At 42.0% G+C, this 25,161-nt stretch overlaps 1 protein-coding gene across 1 annotated transcript in view; it reads right to left on the bottom strand.

Annotated features, from left to right (window-relative positions):
• LOC125882777 (thyrotropin-releasing hormone-degrading ectoenzyme-like) overlaps positions 1-25,161 on the bottom strand; it is a 275,288-nt gene that overhangs the window by 214,169 nt on the left and 35,958 nt on the right. The window lies entirely within an intron of this gene.

The raw sequence follows: 25,161 nt of genomic DNA, 5'->3' as shown, positions 1-25,161 counted from the left end.
CTAATTCAAATAGTGATCCTACTAATATCAATAAACACTGATATTATGACCACGCTGACACAAATACTAAAACTATGCTTTATCACAGTCCTGCTCCTCCTCTTCATCCTCCTCCTCCTCCTCAGTTCTCCCAGCAGGACTGATTTTTCAATAAAAATTCAAACTTTTAAAGCTCCTCTCCTCTTATTCCCACATTCTCCTCCCTCCACCAGAACTCATCTCGGAGCGCGGCAGCCAGCAGAGTGAATATCAGCTCAGAAAGTGGAGGCTTTATTGAAAATCGGAGCTTCTTTCTGCGGACTGGCAGCGAGCAGCTGAATTGAGAATCCTCTCCTGAGGATTCCTGAGACGCCTGCAGTCATGTTCTCCCAGGTGAGGAGAAACCAGGACGCATTACACTCTTCAATGGGAGGTGGGGGGCTGCTGTGACGTTCTCACTTCAAAGTATCATCGTGTATACATTCAATATGTCTCCCAGGACTCAAATGTGCTGCTTCAACCGAACTAAAACCATCGCACGGTGGCTCAGCGGTTAGTACCGCCGCCGCACAGGAAGGAGGTCCCAAGTTTAAACCCGACCCGCCGAGTTTCCGCGTCCTGTCCGTCTCTGTGTGCGTCTACAAACATGCAAGTCAGCTGAAGTGGAAACTTTAAATTGCCTCCGGCTGTGACAGTGAGAGTAAAAGGTTGTCGGTCATGTTTCCTCGCTCTGTAACAGGCTGCCTCTCACGCAGTGCATGCTGGGACTCAGCTTCGTGTGGCCCTGCTAAGCACTTTAGAATATACAGAGATGGATGGAGCCTGAGTGAGCCGGTCATCAAATCAAGACAGGAGGAAATATTCCAGTCCCATTACTCACTGCCTTCAGACACTTGGCTTTGAACACAGGAAGTGCTGCCTTTCATTTTAGTCCTGATATGACAGAAGTGTCCTGATACACCTGTGGTAACAATAACCGTGATATTTAACAACAGAATAGTGATGTCAAGTTGATAATACACACGTGGTAATAACATATAAATAATCCTGCTCCTCTTAAATCATTTCTTTCCTAACTGCTCTCTCTGTCTCCCTCCCCCGACACCATCTGGTTCCTTTTCACCATCCATCAGATGTAATTGCCTTTTTGTACGATTTGTGCAATTATGGTTTCAGACTCATAATTTCAGTTTAATTTGCCCAAAAAAAAGAGGCAAAACACACAATAACCAAAGTTCAAGATGGATTTCACAGCAGCTTTTTCAAACTTTCGACAGATATTGTGACGTTATCGGGATTTTGAGTGTAATTAATTTACAAAACTAGAATTTCTGCTTTGCAGTTGTTTGTATCTGCACACCAGTCAAGTTGCCCCAACAATCTCAGAACCCACAAAAACAGAGTGCAACATGTCACACACCAGCCCCTTTTACACTGCCAGATTTTCAGCGAATGTTGGGCCGTTTTGCCGGCAAGCTGTGAGCGTTTAGACACACAGAGGCGGATTGGCGAGTGGCTGTTGATGACGAGGAGCTGATGACTTGTGGGAGGAGCTGTTGATGACTTGTTGGAGGAGGGGCTGTTGATGACTTGTGGGAGGGGCTGTTGATGACTTGTGGGAGGGGCTGTTGATGACTTGTGGGAGGAGCTGTTGATGACTTGTGGGAGGAGCTGTTGATGACTTGTGGGAGGGGCTGTTGATGACTTGTGGGAGGAGCTGTTGATGACTTGTGGGAGGAGCTGTTGATGACGCCACACGTGCGAGCCACTGGCGGTGGATAAACAGGAAACAGCTGATAGCAGGAATTAGCGAGCAGCTAGTAGCAAGAGGGAAACACAAACCTGACAGACACTGTAAAGATGAGCAACTGGGGAGACAAGGAATTGCGCGCCCTCCTTGTCCTCGCAAACGAAGAGGCCATTAACCGTCAGATGACGGGGACGGTGAAGGACGGGCCGACTTACGAGAGAATCACCGAAGGACTGACCAGCCGCGGCTTCCCTCCCACGTCACTGTTTACGTCACACGCTGAGCTACACGTTTTGTTACTTGCTCACGCCCCCCATTGCCCCGAAAAAGGCACATTCTGTATAAACAAAAGTAGGTAGGCGGCATTTTGCTGCACTCCCCGATTTTGTTTTTATACTGCCAATGCTGAAAAAAGACTGATTGGGCTTTCCTGCAGATTTGCACAACTCCTGTTTTAAAAAGGGCTCCTGAAAACCACAGCCATTGGAAGGGAAAACTCTGGGTGCCACAGCACGCAACCAGGGACTGAAACACTAACAAAATGCCTGTAGTGAGCTAAAAACACCAGATTTCAACACTGTATGTCTGCTAGAGAGGAAAAGTCACATTGACAAACTGAATACTGTCAGCATATGTCAGGATCCTCTTCTCCTCACCTTGCTCGTCTTGGAGAAACGATCCCACTAAATGACCACAAGGGATTGGGGATTGCAATTATTTCCCATGAACATGAATTCCCAGTAAGTGCAGCTTGTAAGCTTGCATTGATTAAGTCCCTGCCCTTTGTAAACACAGCCTGTTGCTGCTACGGATTGGATGGTTTAGGTAGGTCCTCGGTTCGGCCCAGCCAGGGTCGGTCACCGCCCTGGTGGAGCGCCAAGAAGACGATCAACCTTGACTATCTAGAGGAAGTAAAAGCCGTAACAAGGTTTCCGTAGGTGAACCTACAGGGGGACAATTACTAGTGACGGACTTTAATATTTGCAGCTATTAGATCGAATCACATGTTAAGATGTTGGTGGAGCGTCTCAGTCATCCAGGTCATGGTAATTCAAAGTGCTATATTGCAGGCAACTGGAGTCCAGTTACTTTAGTAATTAGGATCACTCGTTAAGATCATCACTTAAGCTAACAAAGATCAAAACCAGGCCTTACAGCTTGCTGCACATAAACATACTGAGTGTCAGGAGCCACAGTGTTCCCACATCTCCCTGCTGATGCATCACTTATCACTTAAAAGCTCAGTTTGTTGGTTTGGCAGCTTGTAAAAACTTACTTACGATTCTTTACTACGTAAGCAGAGTATCCCACCACAACGCAGCTTTTGGGTATTTTTGTGTTGTCTTCTAGCAGACGTAAAGACAGGGAGGCACCTCCACCTAATACACAGTCAGTGGTGAGCAATGTATTGTTTTCCCCTGCAGTGGGGACGGCATTTAAATGCACTTTGTTTTTATTGGCTATTGGTCTGATGGCAATAAATCTCCCGGGGAAACAGACAATTTTTTGGGCTTATCCATTTTAGCCAACAGAAATCCGGGGCCAAGAGTTCGTCCTCTGGGGCTTCTTATTTTGGCTAATCTTTTTCAACAGATATCTCCAAATAAATTCAGATACATGAAAAAAACTAGTTAAATCATTGTCAGACAATAACCAGTGTTCTCAGACTGCATTTTGGCCAACGTGGTCCGCCTCTGTTGCTCTCCATGTAGACTGTTGAACTGCCACTCAAACGTGATTAATCACTACTCGGACTACAAATGGAAACCAGACTGATTCAGACGCCAAAATCTTGTTCCATTGCCTCCAAACTCAGCATACATGAGCAGATATCTGTTTATAGAGATTAGGCCCCTACTAGTCCATGTCTATGATGCTCTTCACTGCTGATAACATCCATTTAATGCTCTGATAACGGCCAAATCGTCTGGATGATGGCGTCAGATGAAAAACTGCAGGGATCAACAAAGTTATTTCAGTTCATCCTGAGGGGAACATGAATGTTTGCACCAAATTTAATGGCAATCCGTCCAATTATCATCGAGATATTGCAATGAAAACAAGAAAAATGAACCTCCTGGAGGCACAAGAGTCAGAGTCAGAGTCAGCAGGATCCATCCTCTGAGGAACATGAATATCTGCACTAAACTTCCTGCCAATCTAACTGATAGTTTCTGATATATTTTAGTCTGATCCAAAGTGGTGCTCTGACCGACTGAGCCTCTGCTGGAGTGGCTGAAATGAAATTATCTGTGTGACTCACATCATCTCCCATTAGTGCAACAGCAGAGTCGTGTAACACTCCTGTTTTTTAACTGAAAAAACATTTATATTCACAGTTTAAGTCCGGTGGATCCTACTTTGCCATCTTGAATTACTGTTAATGAAACACTTTCTTCACTGTGAAATCCTTTCGAGGAGGTGAAGGGATTATTCCCCCTGAACTGCTGGAAAAGCTTTTAATGTGAAACAGATTAAGAGCAAAACAGCAGCAGCAGCAAATTATCACAGCGCACGGGAGCAGATGAAAAACAAGGAGGCGTCTCTGCTAAAATGTGATCAAACATTAGAAAGAAAGGCCCGACTCTTCTAACAGCGTGTCTCTAATTAATTCCTAATTAAGGGAAATAAATTGCTTGGCCACAGTGAGAACGAATCTGTCCAAGTCTGTTTTCAGTGACCACAGTCCCAGGACTGTCCGTCATAACTCTGCTGCGACAACAAACAAACCGTCCACTGCATCTCTCTTGCATGTAATAAACACTCTGTGTGCCAGTCTAACACCATCAGCAGAGTCCCACAGGAACACACACGCCTGCGACACACATGCCTCATCAAACGTCCTCTAATTAACAGACATGACTGCAAATAATTAAAGCTCCAAAATGTAAAAAAAAAAAAAAAAAAAAGAGAGAGAGATTAATAGAGTTACTTTAACTTGCTCAAAGTAGTGGGTCAATATTTTGTAAAATATGCCAAGTACTTGTTTGATGCCCACTGCGGAGCTCCAGGCTCAGGCCCGTCTCTGGTGACGAGAACAACCTCCATCGCCACAACCCATGGAGGTAAATCATGCATGTTTTTTGCACTTATCAATAAATAATGTCAACGCCTCGATTCCACTTACATATGTGACTGGTGTCTGTAGATCTGTAAATATACAGATGATGCCTCGTGTGTCCAACGCAAATGGATAGAAACCTGATAGAAACTACCTGTAGCCGTGGGGGCGGGGCTAATTTGGTCTGTTTTTCGACATCCGGTAGTTTAGAATATACACTTGGAACATTACTGGGAAAAAAACAGGACTAGAATCGTATGGCGACAAATAAGCGAAGATGTTGGCCGGCCAACTGCATAAAACTGCAAACATGCATTTCATGTTTTCTGAAATATTTAATTAAGAAGATAGAACGGCTGAACGAGTCATAACGACAGTCTGACTGTTCATAATGTATAACCACATTTTAGCAGAATAACATTACTCAGATTAAGAACGTCGAGCCATCCATTTAGATCCTATTATCTGGGGCCGGGTCACGGGGGCAGCAGGCCAAGCAAAGCACCCCAGACGTCCCTCTCCCCGGCAACACTTTCCAGCTCCTCCTGGAGGACCCCAAGGCGATCCCAGGCCAGACGAGATATATAATCCCTCCAGTGTGTTTGGGTCTGCCCCGGGGCCTCCTACCAGTGGGACGTGCCCAGGAGGATCCTGATCAGATGTTGAACCACCTCAACTGACCCTTCTGACGCGAAGGAGCAGCGGCTTTACTGGCTGAGGCTGAGCCCAGACACCCTACAGAGGAAACCATGACCAGAGTTGAGGGTTGGGACGTAGATGGACCAGGAAATCGAAAGCTTTGCTCTCTGCCTCAGCTCCCTCTGAACCACGACAGACCGGCGCAGCGCCCGCATCACTGCTGAAGCCGCACCGACCTGCCGATCCATCTCACGCTCCATCCTACCCTCACTCGTGAACAAGACCCAGAGATACTTGAACTCCCTCGCTTGAGGCAGAAACTCTCCCCCAGATTAAGAATGTGACTTCAACAAAGTCGCCTGACAAGCAACAGGCAACTGGATTGAGGGAAATAGTCGTTAACTAGTTAGCAGCCTGTTAGCTAAGATATTCAACTTAAAGCATTCGGCCGCACAGAGAAGACTCAGACACAAGACGCTGGGTGCAGAGCTTTTTCCTTTTTGCATACGCTCGCTCCTCATTGAGAACAACTGAAAAAAGACGATTGACGGTGACAAAGACTTTCAAATAAAGCCGTAACCAGATGATGATATGGATCGATGTTTTTGCTCTGCATCTATTATATTGAATCACTGATCACTGGATCAATATATCGATCCAGATCGCTGGATCGTTACGCCCCTAATCTCTGCTCCAGCCTTTAAAGTGTTGGCTAAAGTGAGCTGATCATAATCAGCCAAGACGCTGCATCGCAAACTCCTGAAAACACCTTCACTGAGATGCAGATTCCAAACTAGCTGTCCACAGAATGCTCCTGAAACCTGAATAATATCTGCTTATCTCACGCGTGTTCATCAGGAAACATTCAGAATAAGGTCTACTTTGACAAAATGGACTACGCTGTTTATACGACCCATATCAACTTCAAGATATTGTCAGATTTAGAACAGTGGAATATTAGTGTGTGTAGACGTAGACAGTGACAGACTGAGTTTACAGCTCTGAGTCAGGTACACGTCTCCGTCGTCCTTTTATTCTCACAGAAAATAACTCAGTTAGTCCAATCAGACGGTCTGTCCACTGACATTTTCTGCACGTCAAATTTTGGGCGAGAATATTCTCTTCTTCCTTTTCTCAATTAATTTGAACTTCTCCTCTTTTTCTCCTCCTTTCATCTTTATCTCCTTTACCTACTCCCCCTCCTCTCCTCTCCTCTCTCCTTGTTATCTTTCCACTCGTCCGTGACATCTCTCGCTGCGATCTGTCGCTCCGTCTGTCGCCCTTGGATGATGGATGGGGTGATGGACGCTCGGTTGCCACGGTAATTTGATGGATGGTTTAGCAACTGATACGAGTGCTGAGAGAACACACCAACATATACACACACACTAACACACAGTAACACTCTCCTCCCGGCACATGTGGGTCCTTGACTTTGAGATGAGCAGACCTCAGACAGTCACTACTCTCTCCATAACAAACACTGCTGACCCGTGACTGCGGCGCCACACATCTGTCCAATCGTATCATCACTTTTGCTGATGACACCGCTGTGATGAAGAGAGACAAGACGGAGAGCTGGAGCAAGGATAACAGTCTCTCTGTCAATGTCAACAAGACAAAGGAGGTGATTGTTGACTTCAGGAGGAGCCGAGCGTCAACACAAAGCAGAGAGACAGAAAGAAAATGTTCTGCCCCACTTCCTGAGAATATAAGATGTCTGCGTGGAGCACAGACGAGCTGGTTATTCAACTTCCTGTTTACAACTTTACCCAGACTGCTAAACGACATCTCAGCTGCTGTGTTGTTTCTGCACACATGTACAGTCCTGTTTGGTTTCTAGCTTAATTAGTCTTCATTTATCAAACTGCAAAGAAAGCATCCAAGCATCTGTACGATATAATTGTCTGAATGCACAGAAAGAATTGGTATTAATCACATGTATGAACGCAGAGCATTAGCACAGCTGTGTGCTATTAACAGTAATAAATCCCACACACTCATTTACATAAAGAAACACTCCGAATCAACCAAACATGGTTCACTACTGAATGTTAAACAGCAACAAGGCCACACTTTCATAAGTGATGAGTTACGAGGGCTTATTTGGAGTATTTGTGTTTGTTTATTTTGCTCAGGGACGTGAAGAATTAAAGGGATAGTGCAGCCAAAAATGTAAATTCAGCCATTATCTACTCACCCATATGCCGAGGGAGGCTCAGGTGAAGTTTTAGAGTCCTCACATCACTTGCAGAGATCCAAGGGGAGAGGAGGTAGCAACACAACTCCACCTAATGGAGGCTGACGGCGCCCCAGATTCAAACATCGTAGATAATGGCTGAATTTTCATTTTTGGCTGCACTATCCCTTTAAGTAAATTCTGTCAGGACATTATTCCTGCACCAGGCAGAAAACTTAACCTCCGTTTTACAGTATTATATTTGGCAGTATGTCTCTGTTCTGGAGAGTCTCTGCCCTTCCATGCGCCGAAGCGGAAAGCCCGAGGCAGAGAGAGCATGGGTGGAGGGAGAGGGCGGGTTGCAAAGGAAGTAGCCACAGTAGGCAGGCCAAAGCAGTTTAAAAAGGGCACTCTAAATGAGACTTACCAATTGATTGCATAGAAAGGAATCATGTGATCTATCAGCTAACTCCTTTCCATCATCAGTTGATTGGCTGCTTGAGATCAGCTGATGTAGCTGGGATGTGAGCTGAACCAGCACTATGCTCAGTTTGTGTGGGTGTTCAAGGCACTGCCCTGAAATCGTCCCAGTCATACCTGACTCCTCCTCCTGGGTGAAAGTGGGTGGTTGTTGGACCCATCCACACCTCGTGCTTTCCCTACTCAGACTTCTGTCGCCTTAACTTACACTGCCCCGCCGCTTTTCACTCTGATGGCCATGTATCATGCCGACTCGTCAGAGCCCGACGCTGTAATTCACTGCCTGTGCACCAGTATTCAATGGTTTGGAGTGAGACCAGGTTGAGTGGACGCACATTGATGGTGTGAAAATGCCTCAAACTGCAGGTCCCAACAACTGTCAGACAGTATGACATGTTGTCCAGGTGTGAACATGCCAAGAAAATGACACCGTTTCAAAGTCCTATTTTTCACCACTTATTCCAAACACCATCACATTCCTCCCATTGTAAATGCACTCTATGACACAAGCTGAAGCATTACAGAGGTTTCTGCTACCTTTTGGCTCCTGAAAACAAATAGAAGTCGACTTTTCTCACCCTCATTACAGGTTTCAAAGGTCTGAGCTGTGGGAGTTTACTCAGAGTCAGAATATGCTGATCAGAGGAGTCAATATTACAAAGTTGGTGCCTGTAGACGCTGAGAAATAGGACAGCTGGAGTGGGTGCATGTTATACACAACCAGTGTGTGCTGCCTTTGTTTTTATTCTCTCCTCACACTGTTTAATAGGAGTAATATCTGGTGGCCTGAGGAGGTAAAACTATCCAATATTCGAGGAGAAGAAAGCAAAACGCAGAGGAGAAAATCAATTCTGTGCAGTAGGAATATGTTTTTTCTTCATATTTCCTGTTCCATGACTGTGCTTGCTCCTGAGATTTATCCTGCAGGGAGGATAAATCAAAGGGTTACATTTATCTTGAGGAGGTTTTGATTCCCAGGTTGGCAGGGGTCGTCTGACAAAATGCTTGAAAACCAGAAATGAAATCTGCTGTTATGCCTCATTGTGACTTTCATCTTTTCATATCAACTCACAGAGTTCCCGGCAAATCAGGACAATCCTACATTTTAAAGCCTTTGTTTCATCATCCAAACAGGAAGTCTGTGTCCTGTAAATATTCAAAAATCAGCTTGTTTTTATCACCATGCACTCTTCTCAAGTCTCACTAATCTCTGGCTGATTCAAAATGCAGCAGCCAGACTCATCACCGTGTCCAACAGGAGAGAACGCATCACACTAGTTTTAAAATCACTCCACTGACTTCCAGTCCATCTCAGAGTGGATTTTATAATTTCAACAATCTCTTTCAAGGCTCATAGGAGGTAATCTCCAGAATATATAGCTGACCTCGTGACCTTCTATGAGCCTGAATGCAACCTGCGACCCTCTGGTGGGTCAATTCCAGGGTCAAACCTTAAAACTAAAGGTGACCAGGGCTTCTCTGTTCAGGCCCCTCAGCTGTGGAATGACCCGCCGGCGGATCAGGACAGGACGCTGCTGCTCTGAACAACAGGCCCCGTTGATTGTGTCATAAGCTGTATGTCGTTGCTTTTTGTGTGCTGCTCACCAGTGTGATGTGTTCTGATGGTGCTGGTGTTTGCGTGTCATTGTTTTTCATGCTGAGTCCAACAAGTACAGTGCTGTGGAAAAGAATTTCCCCATGGGGACAATAACACCTAGCCTAACCTAAAAGTCACTTTTAAAAACTCATCATTTCACACCTGCTTTTTATTGTCGTTACAGTTGTTTTATGTTTCATTAACTATGGATTTATTGTCTTTAGTTGGATGTAAAACAGTTTGTAACTTGTTTTGAAAAATACTTATATATATTATATTTATTGTTGTTGTCGTTATCAACACTAATCAAACAGTCGGTTTGTTGGTATCACACAGCAGCCTCCCTCCGCCTGCGTCCACACCTCATGGGATCTTATTTAAATCCATGCTGTTAAACTTTAGTTAAAATAAAGGGTGTCACATAAAAATTAAATGTTAAAGTGACCTTTATCATTTTAAAGTTTGAGCTACAGTATATTATCATTGCAGAACGTTAATGTGACCTTTATTGTCATTATGGGATGTTAATGTGACATTTAATTCATTACAGAAATGTAAAGACGTCTACCTGAACTGTCTACCTGGAGGAATAATGTGACATCAACATTTAAGAATATTCATATAGTATTTATAAACATTAATGTTATTATTATTAGCGTGAATTATTATTTGACCGAAAAACATTTTACTAAAAGGCCTGACTATAAACTGAATCACTGGCTCAGCAAAAACAAGGCTACAAACACTCAATGATGCCACACTGTCTGTGGGAGACATTCACTGCACTCAAAAACACTGATGTTGTGTACAATACAAAACTGAATGTTAGTCAATTCTAATTAAGCAAAATCTTATATTTGGACCAATAGTGTATTTTTACACCTTTATTATTACACAAGCTTTAAAAACTTTATCATTATATAACGATAATAAGACACACATCATTACACAAGACTAACCAGCCCCTCCAGGATCTCGCTGCAAAAAACCTTGAATTTGGGGCCAATGTTGTCAAAAACTGCGATGCAAACTGCAGCATTTTTATGTGATTTTTTGCGGGAAATTGCAGCAAATGACAAAAATTGTGGCTCATGACAAAAGGAGAAAAAAAGTGATTTTTTAAAAATTACTACCTCTAAAAAAATAAGTCATGTAGTCACTCGCTATAATAATCATACTGAATATTAAAAAATAGCTGCAAATGTTTTTTATAGTTCTCTTTTTTAGTTTTATTTAATTACTTTCAAAACATGGACTCCAATAATACTGCAAAAAATCCTGAGTGAATATTGTCGCTCTCAAACCAGACGATGTGACTGTACAACAACATGTCAGCTCCATCTTCTGTAAACACAACATTTAATACATTTGACATATACTGTCTGCATTCACACGGTGCACATTCTTATGTCAGCACAGAGCTTTTCTCCAGACTGCAGTGACATTTGATGATGTTGCATGCGTGACGACTTCCAGTCGGCTAGAAAACGTGGAGAAAACGTGGGACTTTTGAAAATTGCAAAGCCCCGCAAATATAAGACTTTTGTTGAATTTGCTTTAATTATTGCGATCCATTATGTAACTATTATCTGACCGTTATTAATATGTGATCTGTTCTGTACGACATCTATTGCACGTCTGTCCGTCCTGGAAGAGGGATCCCTCCTCAGTTGCTCTTCCTGAGGTTTCTACCGTTTTTTTTCCCCGTTAAAGGGTTTTTTGGGGGAGTTTTTCCTGATCAGCTGTGAGGGTCATAAGGACAGAGGGATGTCGTATGCTGTAAAGCCCTGTGAGGCAAACTGTGATTTGTGATATTGGGCTTTATAAATAAAATTGATTGATTGATTTTTTAATATTATTTAACATTAACAAAACCTTTCATTATTTCATTGACTGCTTTTGCACTATTTAAAATAGCCTATACAGAAAGTTCTGCTGCTATTTTTCCACATATACAGTATATAGTACACTACTATACATATTTAGATTTTAGTTTTTATAGATTTTATATTTTATTGTTTCTTACTTTTAGTATTAGTAAATATCTTTATCTGTTGTGAACTTTATTGTTACTTTAGTGTTAGGAAATGTCTTGTCTTTAACTGTTGTGCATGTGCATTTTATCCTGTCACTGTGGGATCGAGACAAACGTCTTGTCGATTCCTCTGTATGTCTGGTACATGTGGAGAAATTGACAATAAAGCTGACTTTGACTTTTCTTTGACTTTGATTATATAAGTATAAACTGACATTTATTATCATTACAAAAGTTTAGTATCATTATTTAACTATATTATATTTAACAATAGATTTATTATTATCATAGAAGATGAACAAAAATGTTCTCATTATATAACTATAATGTGACATTTATTAATGTTATTGACCATTAACAGACCTTTTATCTGGAGCTGATGAGCAAAGTAACTGAGGAGTGACACATCTCACTTCCTTCAGATCTCTGTTTGGAGTCGCACGTGAGCAGAACTGATCGTCAGAAAATGGAGGTGGGTTGAGACAAAGTTTAGAAGCACAGGTGAGGGTGTCAGTTCAGTTGGGTGGCGTTACAGGATGTGGATTGTGCAGTTTGCCACAAAGTGTAGAGCAAGACAATAAAACAGGGTCGTTTTTCATGACAATTAACTTTAGTCTTTGTTGTTTTTTTCGTAACTACTAACAAATAAAAATAGTGTGTAAAGGAGCAGGTGAGATATACTTTGGGCAAACAGATTTCTGACCCACCGTCTCACTGAGCAAATGATAAAACCCTGACAGTGACCCTGCACCAGGAGCTTTATCCTCTGCCATGTTCAACATTTTGTGTCTGAATCTTTGTGCCAGACACAAACTCAGAGGCGTCCTCTCCGTTATCTGAGTGTTACAAACGCCTGCTGTCTCAAGCTGTGTGTGTTTGTGTCTTGTTTCTTGCAGACAGAAACCTGTTGCCATTCAGATTCACAGCGGTGATTAGCTGGCAGATAAACACCAACAGTCTCGGCTTTATGACGCTGACAGTTGGTGAAATGACAGAAGATGAAGGAATAACAAGCTAAATGGCTGCAAGATGGAGGTTTTATTGAACCAGGAGCTGCTCAGTGGGTCATCACACACTGTTTGTTTGTTTGTTTGTAGTCTGTCAGACTTTAATCCTCCCTGAAGGGAAAGCGGCTCATTACAGGAACAGAGATTCTTACAGAGACACATTTTACTGACAATACAACAGAAAGACAAACAGCTGTTTGTGAATGAGGTGAAGAAAGAAGAAGGACGCTTTGAAAAGAGGAAGAATTTGAGTTGACAATGACGCCTGGAAGTGTCCCGGACTAACTGAAGATCTGTTTGTGCAGCTCAGATCATCTCAAAGACAGAAGCGATTCTTTCATCCTGAAACCTCGTGTTGTGTTTACAGTCTGTCCTCCATACTGAATTTTGTTTATGACCAGAAAAGCTCTTTAAAGTGTTAATACCTTCAATTTTTCCCGACTCTGAAAACTTTTCCTGTGTGCTGAATAATTCCTGCACTGAGAAAAGGTGAACTTTGTTGTTTTTATCTCTGGATATTTGGACACGTTCTGTATTTAAAGACGACCTGTTCAGCTCATTGTCAGGTTCTCACTTGTACTTGCATCTCTGCTAGAACATGTTTACATGCTGGGGCGGCTGTAGCTCAGTTCACAGGAACTTGGGTTGGGAACCAGAGGGTCACCAGCTCAAGTCTTCATATGGACAAAGCCTGGACTGGTAGCTGAAGAGGTGCCAGTTCGCCTCCTGACCATGCCTCTGCAGACGTTCAAAGACCTGAGTCTCGTGAGAAAGTCCAGGCAGCTCTGATCTGCAGAGCATCGTGGGTTTTCTCCAGATGTGTCTTTATTCTGGACGCAGACCTGGCAGACCACATTACATTGGTACGTCATTATGTTGCAAACAAATTTAGGTTTCTTAATGTTTAAGATGTTTTTTTTCCAACAGTAAAATGTATCCAATGGACTGAAAAAGCAGTTACAAGTTTAATTTGTATTTGTAATATTAATAATTTGTATAATTTCAAAAGTCCATATTGCCACACAAAAATATTGCGATACTGTGCTGTTTTTAAAAATGCAATAAATCAGGGTTGAAAAATGAATCATTTAATTCATGCAAACATCGTTGCAACTTGGCAGAAATGTTCATTACAAACATTATTTCCTTATCATGTCAATAGATCTGGTCACCATGTTGTTTCCTTCGCAGTTTCAAAGTAGCTGTATATAGATGTCATTTCTGGGAGACGGGGTCGGAGGTGTCATGCATCACTAATTGTGGCAGTGGTAAAACTAAATATTTGACACAGTGATTTCACTGCATGTTGGCTGGTTAAAAAGCACATTAGAAACTGGAAAGTTTCATATCTTGTGTGGCCCTGCTGAGAGAAACCCACCTTGCATCGTGCGAACAATCCAGATTTGCGCTCGTGTTGCAGCAGCTGAGGCAGAAAAGCCGTTTTATTAAGAGGATTCCAGTTATTACTTAGTTATCGTCCGCCTGCTACATTATGATTTACATATTGGGGTTATCTCAAAGTGTAAAAACAATGCACACACCGACTTCTTTCCTTTTGTTCACAGGCTAAGTTGCATCATTTATGCACAGACTAAATTCCTGCGCTGGTAAATCTCCAGCGTGCCGACTGACGCTTTTCTCTCTGCTGTTCGGAGGAGGATGGAAGGATGAATGTTTCTGTCAGATGAAGACTGTTTGAGCGCTTCTGAAGAATATGGAGGGATGGGTTTTCTTCTCCTCTACCTCAGTCAAATAAAGCTGTTTCTTTCAGAGGGTTCGGAGGAGGAGGATGGAGGGATGGGAGGATTAATGTTTCTGTCAGAGGAAGCTGCTCTGCAAACAGACAGCAGCGTCTCCACTGCCTTCAGGCTCATACAAGGATTTTAATATGAGAGCGATGCTGTAACAGAGACGCACAGAGAGGAGCCAGCTACTGTTTGTTAACGGGGAATATATGCATGTGCTGCTTCCTGGATCTGTTTCATGCCCCGCACACTTGTTTTGTCTGCACACAGAGTCACATCCTGTTTTTAAACACCGTGAAAGGACACATTGTCCTGGTTGAATACCAGCGTTGTGTCCTCATGAATTATCAGCTATCTAACAGCATCTCATGCATGTGTTAATGAAGGGAAAATCCATTCACTCATCCAACGCTCATTTCATCATCACGGCTACTCAGTTATTCAGTGTGTTGGTGTCTTCATCACAGCTCCCTGCAGTGAAGCTGAAACCTGTCCAAAGCTGACGAGCTGATCATTTAATCATCTCCAATTACACATCAGCTCTTCAATCACAGCTGTTCTTCAGACGCGCTGATAAACCGGCGCCGCAGCCATGATTTCATTGTTTGTTATTGTTTTTGATTGATTTTAATTAATCCGCAGATTTAATTTGCCAGTGGGGGATTCTTTATTTCAGCTCCCTGTGTGGACTCAGAGAAGCAAAATAACACAGTTGAGCAGTTTCTATAATTGTTTTGTGCTCAGACTGAATACAATAATGCATTTCTTGGGTTAAAGCTACTTTTCTAATAGAGTCCATGTGGGCTTCTCCCATTTTAATGCAACAGATCGCTCATTAAGACATTCAGATAAAATAAATTAGGCCTGGTCGCAGTGTCCAGCACGAGGAGCTGTTTTCCAGTCAACAGTGTGCAGTCTCTGTGAGCCGCAGCAGCAGCAGCAGCAGCAGCAGCAGCAGCCGCCCTCTCAGGGGAGGAAACAGGCAGGAAAATAAGCACTGCGTCCATTAATTAAATTAGTCTGGAGTATGGTGGTGATGCATCGCACTCTATCACAAAATCATCCAGAATCGGAGTGTTTGGAAGAGGCTTAATGTCTCTGAGTAATATCTCACAGAGCTGCAAGTGTATGAATTACCAAGCGATTCGCTAATCTCTCATACAGTATCTTGGAAACATCAGCTGTAAGTAGAGTCGGCTGGTGGGAAACGCCCGCACGTCCTGATATCCTGGAAAATCCATTAATCCATTAGCTTATCGTGTGCAGGATGGCAGGAGGCTGGAGGACAGCTCGCTGCTGCCCGAATGCACAGGACACGTCGTCTTTCTAACACAGGGTTAATATATGTTTATACTGTATATACGTCCCAGCAGAGACTGGCCAGTGCTGGAAACTGATACAAGATTCAGATGACCATGGTAAACGATCTCTCGAGGAATCTCTCTTTGCAACCCGGTCTCACTCTGAAGTCGTTGAAAACAGGCGCTTGTTCAGTGATGAAAAAGCCACCCTTCCACACCTGCATGATACGCAACCCGTCACTGTTATTGTTTTATGACACCCAGTGGCGTCAGGGGGAAACATGGCGGGACAAGAACACAAGTTAAGGTGGCAGAAGTCCCAGTAGGGTGAGTGTGAGGGGTCCAACAACCACGGACTTTCACTCAGGAAGCCGGTGTTCACTTCCTGCTAGATTACACAGCGCACGCTTCAGTGAAATCTCACTTCCACCAGGGATTCCCAGCAATGGTGGAGACATGCCTGAGTCCCAGAAAGTCCAGCCTGCTCTAGTACTTCATTTTAGCTTAACTGTATCCAACATGGCCGCCAGGTCACCAACGTTCTCATGTCACAGCTGAACAGTCACTGAAATATGTTTCTGGAAATATCTGAGCTGCAACAAAGACGATGCAGCGACAGAATCTTGATTCATATTTGATCAGCGCCGCCTAGTTTGACGTTTTAATCAAACACCGTTGAACCTCATTTGCTCAAGGTTGAGGTCGAGTCGTGATTATGCAAATTCAGACATGAATGTTCAGTCAGCTCGCCATGCTGGATCCATCATGTGACACGCAGCCAGATCTCCTGCTCTGCGTAGAGAATGAGAAGGATCTGTCGACTGCACATACGTCAATGGATCCAGTGTGTCTCCTGCCAGCTGCTGACGTTCTCCAATCACAAACCAGCTTCACACCCAAAGACAACGTCTGAAATTTTTACATCCCAGCTGCAGTCTGCAACATGCACAGCAGTGTTATAAACAGAGGAAACCTGATTTTAAGTACACAACACTGGTCGAGTTGTTTTCAGACATTTTAATGAACAAAAGGTTCAAATTATGTCTTTAACCTCTCTAACTCCACCAGGACATCGACGTCCTGGTATTGCCGGATTCAGGAAGCTCTCGACGTTTCAAAAATAACATCGTTTTTCTTTTATTTATTATGTATTTCACACCAGAGCAGCCTAAACACACAAAGTCCAAAACCATGATGAGTGGTGACAAGTCATGTCATGCCGTTTTCGACGGGAAAAGTTAAAGGATTACTCGTGATCTTATGTGGAGCTGTTAGCGGGGACTTAGCTGGTTTATAAAAGGTAAGAGTCTCACTCCTACCACTATTTTTGGCTGAGATACACCGTCTAGAAAGTGGGATCATAACTTTCACGTTTCATATGGCTTTATTTGGTGATATTTTATGGTGTTGCTGTGTCATAAACAACATCAGCTATCATAATCACACCTGATTTCAATAAGGTACAATGTTTGAAGCTGGCTGAGTGTTGTTTGATCACTGATAGTACTGTTTTGAAGCAGAGTGACAGACTTGTCATTTGGAGCTCCGCCTGGATCTTTTCATGGTAAAAACACTGTAGAATGGTCATACTTTGAGCAGTCTTCTTCAAATTTGAAACAAGTGTTCATTGATAGTGTGCCTACAGCCCCACAGTGTCATTTACCTGCTCAGATGAAGCCACAGACAGTTATTCATCCTGAAACACATTTTTTATTTTATTTTAGGCAAAATCTTCAACTTGTTACTGACTTCAGAGGCCCATTACTCTGTCTCTGTATCACCTAGAGTGTTTCTGACACTTTCACAAGAAACTTCAGGGAGTTTTCTTTCTGGCAAGACCTCATGCATGCATGTAGTCAGAGCGGTTCAGAAGCTACAGGCATTTTAATTTGGGTATGTCATTTTAGGCGTTTTTGACACAAAATGGGGGTGGAGTGCAAGATTAACTACATTTTCACGATTTTACTTTTTTACTTTTTCTTGACTCAATTTTTGTTGCAGGACTTTTATTTGTGACAGAGTATTTTTGTGTTGTGTTTTTAGCACCAATAATGGAAGTGGTACTTTTTTTTTTCTGGTGACTAAAAATGAGAAGGACAAAAAACAATAGATTAATATATTCATTACAAAGACTCAAACTCATAAGCCTGACAGATTCCACCCTAATATCACCACACACACACACACACACACACACACACACACACACACACGCAGTTGGAGAATGGTGATGGTTATAAATGACCCAGATATGATTTGTCATTAAAACAGCATTTCACTAAAATTATCTTTCAGTAACAAGGAGGCGCAGGCAGAGTGTGTGTGTGTGTGTGTAGGTGTGTGTAGGTGTGTGTGTGTGTGTGTGTGTGTGTGTGTGTGTGTGTGCTGGAGTGCTGTCCTTGAGTTTCTGGCAGACGAGATGGATGAGCTGTAATTACACTGATAGAGAGATGATCGGAGGAGGGGAAGAAGAAGAGGAGGAGGAGAGGAAACAAGGTCGTGCATGTGTTTGTCCTTGTATAGGAGCGTCAGACGCGTGCTGGTGCATATTTCTGTTTTAAATGTTACGGTAGTTAAAGAGAGGATGATGGGATATCAGCCATATGCAGCAGAGGAAGGTTTTGACTTTCAGATCAGAATCATAGACATGATAGATATGATAAACAGCAGGAGGGGTAGAAATAAAACAGGTAGAAGAGCCTCACCGAGGGCCCCAGGTCCCAGGTGGAGCCGACTCTCAGCTTCAATTATTAAGAATTAATTTGTTTTTAAACTGTGTGAACTGCGTGAGGTGAAAGGCACAGGTCCATTCAGGTGTTCTAAAAACAACTGGAGGTAATTTATTGTGGTTTGGCTGCTGATTTGGCAGCTTCTCAACACGGTCAGCAGTTGCAGCCGCAGCAGCTGTGTCTCAATTAAACTACTTTAAAACCCTTAGCGCCCAATTGCCGCAATTAGTCATAAATCACACCCGTTTTTAGAGTCGTAACTCAGTCAGATCTGAACACACAGATGTGATGCATATATTTACTGATTCAGTGTGACGACCACTTTCAGAGGATATCATCATCGCTAATGTTCATTGCTAATAAACCCACTTAGAAACCACAGAAAATTACAATTACCACTCATGGTTGTATGACTCCACCCACCAGTCCACCCCGTGGTTGTATGACTCCGCCCACCAGTCCACCCTGTGGTTGTATGACTCCGCCCACCAGCCCACCCTGTGGTTGTATGACTCCGCCCACCAGTCCACCCTGTGGTTGTATGACTCCGCCCACCAGCCCACCCTGTGGTTGTATGACTCCGCCCACCAGTCCAGTGTCTCTGACAGTCTCCATCCATGTCAGTGAAAACATGGATGCTTCACACACAGAAGATCTATACAATCAGCACAGTTTCAAGATTAGAGTCACCAATTCAGTATCTGACCAAATGTCTCCCCTTCTGTTCCTGAGATATGATGTTAAAACATGATGATGTCACAGTCAAGCTGACCTTTGACCTTTGACCTTCATTATTTTACCCTGTTAGACATTTGTGTCAAGTTTGGTCAGAATTAGTGAATGAATTCTTCAGTTATGGACAAAAATGTGTTTTGTGACCTTGACCTTTGACACCAAATTCTAATCAGTTCATTAGTGAGTCCATATGGACGTTTGTGCCAAATTTGTTGAAATTACCTCAAGGCCTTCTTGAGATATTGAATTCACAAGAATGAGACAGATGCAAGGTCACTGTGGTTTTTGACTTGTGACCACCAAAATCTACTGAGTTCATAACTGAGTCCATTTGTGCCAAATCTTCTTTTAGATATTGGATTCATGAGGTCACAAGGTCACAATGATCTTGACCTTTGACCTTCAACCACCAAATTATAATCAGATCATTTTTGAGTCCAAGTGAACGTCTCTGCCAAATTTGGAGAAATTCCCTTAACGAGCTGTTAAGATATTGTGATCATGAGAGCTGGTCGTACAGACGGACGTATGGACAGATATGAGTGTGCATCAACAGATGGACGGACAACGAGAAAACATAATACCTCCAGCTACGGCTATCACCGGTGCTGAGACAAAAAGAGGCGTTCATGGAAAGTTCATGTCATGTTTGTAAGTTTCCCTCAGTATCACAGTGATCCAGTGATATCTGTCTGCACATCTGTGGGTTCACTGCAAACAGGAAGTGCTCACTGGTGAATTGGCGTACGTTCATTGAAGATAAATTATTATTTGCCAATAAAATATAGGGTGAAAACAGTGGATCCACAGTGTAAGTCACTGAATCTATGAGAAAAGTTCTGTTCACTGTAGTTCCAGAAATCACACCACCTCTCAATAGAGCAAAGCAGGTATGTCAAGGGTTAGCTCTGAATCTGTTAACCACTTGTCGTTCTAGGGTTGCAACAGTATGAGATTTCCACAGTACGATAACCGCCTCAGAAAACATCACAGTTTCACGGTATCCCAGTATCACAGAACTTTTCTTACAGTCAGTCAAAATGGGTCTTAAAGGAATGAAAACAAGAGGGGTCATTGTTGGTTGAACGTTTTATCACTATTAATAAAACTTGAAACTATTTTGTTAATAGAAGTTCGTGTAAAAAGTCTCCTCTTAAAAAATAACTCAAATTAAGGAGCGATTCAACCTCCAGTTGATTTTTTTTTTTTAATAAATCGTAGATAAGCAAATGCACACTGTATGACAGGCATGTCCAAAGTCTGGCCTGCAGACCAATTTTAATTGGCCCTCACCTTGACTTTCAAAATATACCATATGTGGCCCTTTACACAATGACGGTTAATGGAGCAAGATCACTTCGCATTTTTACCCTTCACCTCACAATGACAGGACTATCATACAGTTTGTCGACAGGCATCACGTAGTAATAAATCATTAAAAGATATGCTAGAATCAGTTGGCCCCCAGGTATTTTCACATTATTTTATCTGGCCCCCCATTTAAAAAAGTTTGGACACCCCTGCTGTATGACAACCGTCAACCTTTCATGGTATAGAGGAAATCGCCTTGTTGGTTACAAATACTTAGAATACGTAGAAAACCAGCACAGTTTAGCTACACATATATATATATATATATATATATGTAGCTAAACTGTAAACAACAAGGTGATTCCCTCTATACCTTGAAACTGGAATATCACTGCAACCCTAATAGGTCCATTTGTACCACCGTTGATGAAGGCTACGATAATTATTGGTATTGTACGATAATTCTGTAAAATGTAGTGACAATCAATATGATATACTACGAATTAGCGCCCCACAAATAACATAACATCCTTTACATAAAGATACATAAGTAACATTACGGGGTTAAAGTTTAGGCAATTAAAATTACTGTGGTTAGGTTTAGGTAAAGAAACATGGCTGGGCGTGTTTCGGTTTAGGCAGTGATGTAGTGGTAGTGGATGAGGTGAGTGTAGGGTAGGATACTGAGGAGGAGCTGGCTATTCTCTTATATATTCCAATGGCTTTTTGACTGATAGGTGCGTCTACTGTTGACAACCGGAAAAACCGTTGGGTATAGCCCCTACACCTGCGTATAATCTCCACTGCACCACTTGGTTTATGCAGGTAAAGTTACTGTGGTCAGATTTGAGGTGGCGAAACATGATGAGGACGAACCTTCCACCACCCCAACCTTTCTCCTTATAAACGTCCGGGACTGGTTCCACCTTGTTTACTGCCATCAGCACATTGGTCACTTGATCACAGCCTTTCAAAACACGTGCGATATGTACTTTACATAGGAACCATTTGTGAGAACAGCCTGTAATGATGCTGCCCGCCAGTCTTTCAACAAAGCCAAAAGACAATAAAATGAAAGGTAGAACACTTACAACAATTTTCCACCTCTGACTGCACGAAGCTTTAAAAGTCTGTGCTGCCCTGGACTGAAAGGAAGGATCCTCTTTTTCTGTTTTTCTTTCATAATCCAGTTAGTTGGTGGTTGATTTGGGTCGGCTATTAAAAGCAAAGTAACTGAAACTGCCACCCCTGAAACTAAAACAAAGAGTAGTAACAGCAGTGACAGAAACCATAAGTACTAACATGTTTTATTAATAACACAAGTCCCACAGAGTCAGACTATAAAACGCTCCGATCCAGACCACCCTCGTGTTGCACATCAGCTGGGAGAAAAGCCAGTAATGAAACCATGTCGACCTCTCTACTGAAGGAAGTTAATCATCTCTAATCTCAAGATACCAAACCGTTATCTGGAGTTCACATCTTAATTACTGTGTTATCCTGAGATAACAAATAACTGCTGTCTGACTTCATTATACCATCGCACACATTCAAACTCTTATCAAGATTTAGACTTCAGACAGTTTGAGTCACTCGTTATCTACAGATGGAGAATGGTGTTCGTTGGTAGTATTTTAAACCAGTCGTCCTGATCACATTATAATTTCATTAAGATGTTTTATGGAGATATCGATCATTGTTTTTATGTGATGAAGATTTGAACGTGTCGTTTTATCAAGATGTGTTTCCATGACCTCCATCATTGCGACCTCTGAGTGAAGACGATTTAACCTTAAAGCTGAGTTAACAATAATTAAAAGAGATCATTTCATTTAACTACAGCAGAGAGAGCTTGGTTTCCGTTCCCAAAACTGAAGACCACAAGTCAACACAAGTTTTTTGCATTTCAATGAATCACAGAAAAAGGTTCAGAGTTATCAGGACTCAGTCTGGAGACTTTAATTTTTTACTTACAGATTTAGTTCACAACTTTTAATGTTTTTACAGTGTTAAATAATCCCTGGCTGCAGCACTGCTATATATGGAAGCCCTTAGAAGCAAGTGAGAAAAATAAATTCAGGAAATTCATTTCCAGTCTGATCTAGATCGTTTTCCCTCCTGTGTTCTTGACTTAAATGAACTGCATGTAACTTCCGTATGTAACTGCACTAGCTCGTTAAAAATGGTTCATTTGTGGTCTGATGAACAAAAAATTAATCAAATTCAGTGTCCCATACTCCCAGGCCTCCCTTTGCCAAAACAAAGTCCTCATGTCACAGGAAGTGCTGACGTGAGATATTGTGATATTGTTGCTTTAGCTGGCTGATGGAAGCTGATGTTACTGTACGTTCAGACCAGAAGCTTCCAAAGAGGCAAAGTCTCTCGCGGACGCCCAAGAAGCACGACTGTCAAAAACATTTGTGTCAGCTTTGGTCGCTGTAGTTGCTCATCACATGAATCACTGAACGTTCGATCATGCTTGTCAATTTAAAGGAGCCGCAAAGCGACTACTGGCTTGAAGGCAGCGTAGTTGCTGCTTGCTGTCGTTCAGTCAAAAGTTATGTTTGGTCAATGAAAACAGAAAACGTATGTCATCCCATTCAAACCAAGCAAGGAAGACTTGCATGCTATATCACACACTAAAAAACTCACCAGACCAGCTAACTACCTCTGTGGCGCCGTCCCAAGCCTCGTTCTTTTTATTTTGGTCTCTGTAACTGAACAGCGACACATTATAAAGGACTGAGCGGGCGCCAACCCAAGTGATCGACGTCTCGATATCCACTGTGGGAACAAGTGTGCTGTAGGAACCAAAGTTACATGGCTTGTTCTCTGGGACCTGCTTCATTCCAACTGGTTGTCGTCGAACCGTGTCAGAGCTCATTACCATAAGTTAAACGAGTTTTAACTCCCCTCCGGACCCGCTCCGGTCGCTTTGGTCGCCCAGGACATGCAGCTGATGACCAGGTCGCCCAAGTCGCTGAGCTCTCATTGGTCACTGTTGGTGTGAACGTACAGTTAGATCACTGGCTAAGGCAGACACTTTATTGGCTAGCTATCATGGGTAATGTTACATATATTTTAAGAACAGGTAAAAAAAAAAAAAAAGTTTTGCCACGATAATCTTTAAGAAAACTAAAAAAAAATTTTAAAAAAATGTAAAAAATGGTGGGGAAAAAAAGTTTTGACAGAAGATTTTTCAGGGTTTTTCATTTTTTTTTTTTACAATTATTAAAAAAAAAGTACAAAAAAGTTTTGCCAAAACACCCTTCGTGCATTTCGGGATTTTTTTTGTTTTTTTTTTTGAGGTTTTTTGTTTGCCAAAATAACCCTAAGTTCCTAACTGTAAAAAACAAAAGATGGGAAAAAAGTTTTGACAAAACGGAACAATTTTCTTATGTTCTTTTTTTTTTATCTTTTTAAATCTGTAAAACAGGTAAACAACAATAGAAGATTTTGGATGATTTTTCCAAGATACTTTTTCCATCTGTGAAAACAAGTATATATATTAAAAAAAAAAAAAAAAAGAGCTTTGGGGGCTGAAAAAATGTTTTTTTTTTGAAGTGCACGACTACCTTTCGTTCTAAAACGGACTAAAAGCATTTAAGTTTTCTTGTAACAGCAGATCAGCAGATCAAACAGTCATGTTACATAACTTGCTAACAATATATGCACATTAGAGATCGAGCCTCCTGCTCCTCTGCTCCTCAACTGTGGAACCCCCTCCCAGAACACCTGAGGGTTCCACAGTCAATTGATTGTTTTAAAAAGGGTCTTAAAACGTACCTTTTTAAAAAATCTTTTAATCTGTAATTTTTGCTCGTGTTACTTTGATAACTGCTTTTACCTCTTGTTTTAACTTATTTTTTTCTTTTCTTGCTGTTGTAGCACTTTGAGATTTTTCGTTAAATATAAAGTGCGTTACAAATAAAATTTATTATTATTATTATTGTGGGACTCATAGTAATGTGGGCAATATAAGCGGACACCCCCCATTCTTAGTTTGTATTATGTGTGTACTATTTTCTCATTATTTGGCTGTCATTATTTGTATTTATTTGTAATCTTATTTTTGTGCATAAGAACAGCTAATATTTGCAGTGGGTTAGAATGTGTATAAAATGAGTAAAGCTCTTCACAGGCACTGTGAGGCAGCCTAAGGGTCCTTTAAGTGAGGTGCAAGCTAGCGCTAATTAATCAGTGGACCCCCCAGCCAGCCTGCATGTCGCGATGTGGTCGTGCTGATGTGCTTGTGTTTCTGTGTTTACAGAAGTAAAGGATCTTAAACTCATGCACGCCTGAGAGTCTTCTTTGTGCTCAGGTGTGCAACATTATTGTATTTAGAGTGAAAGGAGACATTAAAACTCACCCGGAAGAAAACATGAATGATTTTAGACAACAAGCAAAAATGTTTTGAACGGAAAAAGATTTTTCTTTTTCACCTGTTTCACAGATGAAAAAGACAAAAAAACATTTAAGGAACTTAAAAAGATGATCCTGGTAAAACCTTTTCTTTCAGCTGTTCTTGAGTCATAAACTCAGGAGAGAAGACCGTTTATATCAGATTTAGAAAATTAATCCCAGAATTTTTCTTTCTTCCCTCTCAGGGCCTC

Source organism: Epinephelus fuscoguttatus, linkage group LG22, assembly GCF_011397635.1.
Source record: "Epinephelus fuscoguttatus linkage group LG22, E.fuscoguttatus.final_Chr_v1".
Lineage (NCBI taxonomy): Eukaryota > Metazoa > Chordata > Actinopteri > Perciformes > Serranidae > Epinephelus > Epinephelus fuscoguttatus.
This window is presented reverse-complemented; position numbering and strand designations above follow the sequence as displayed.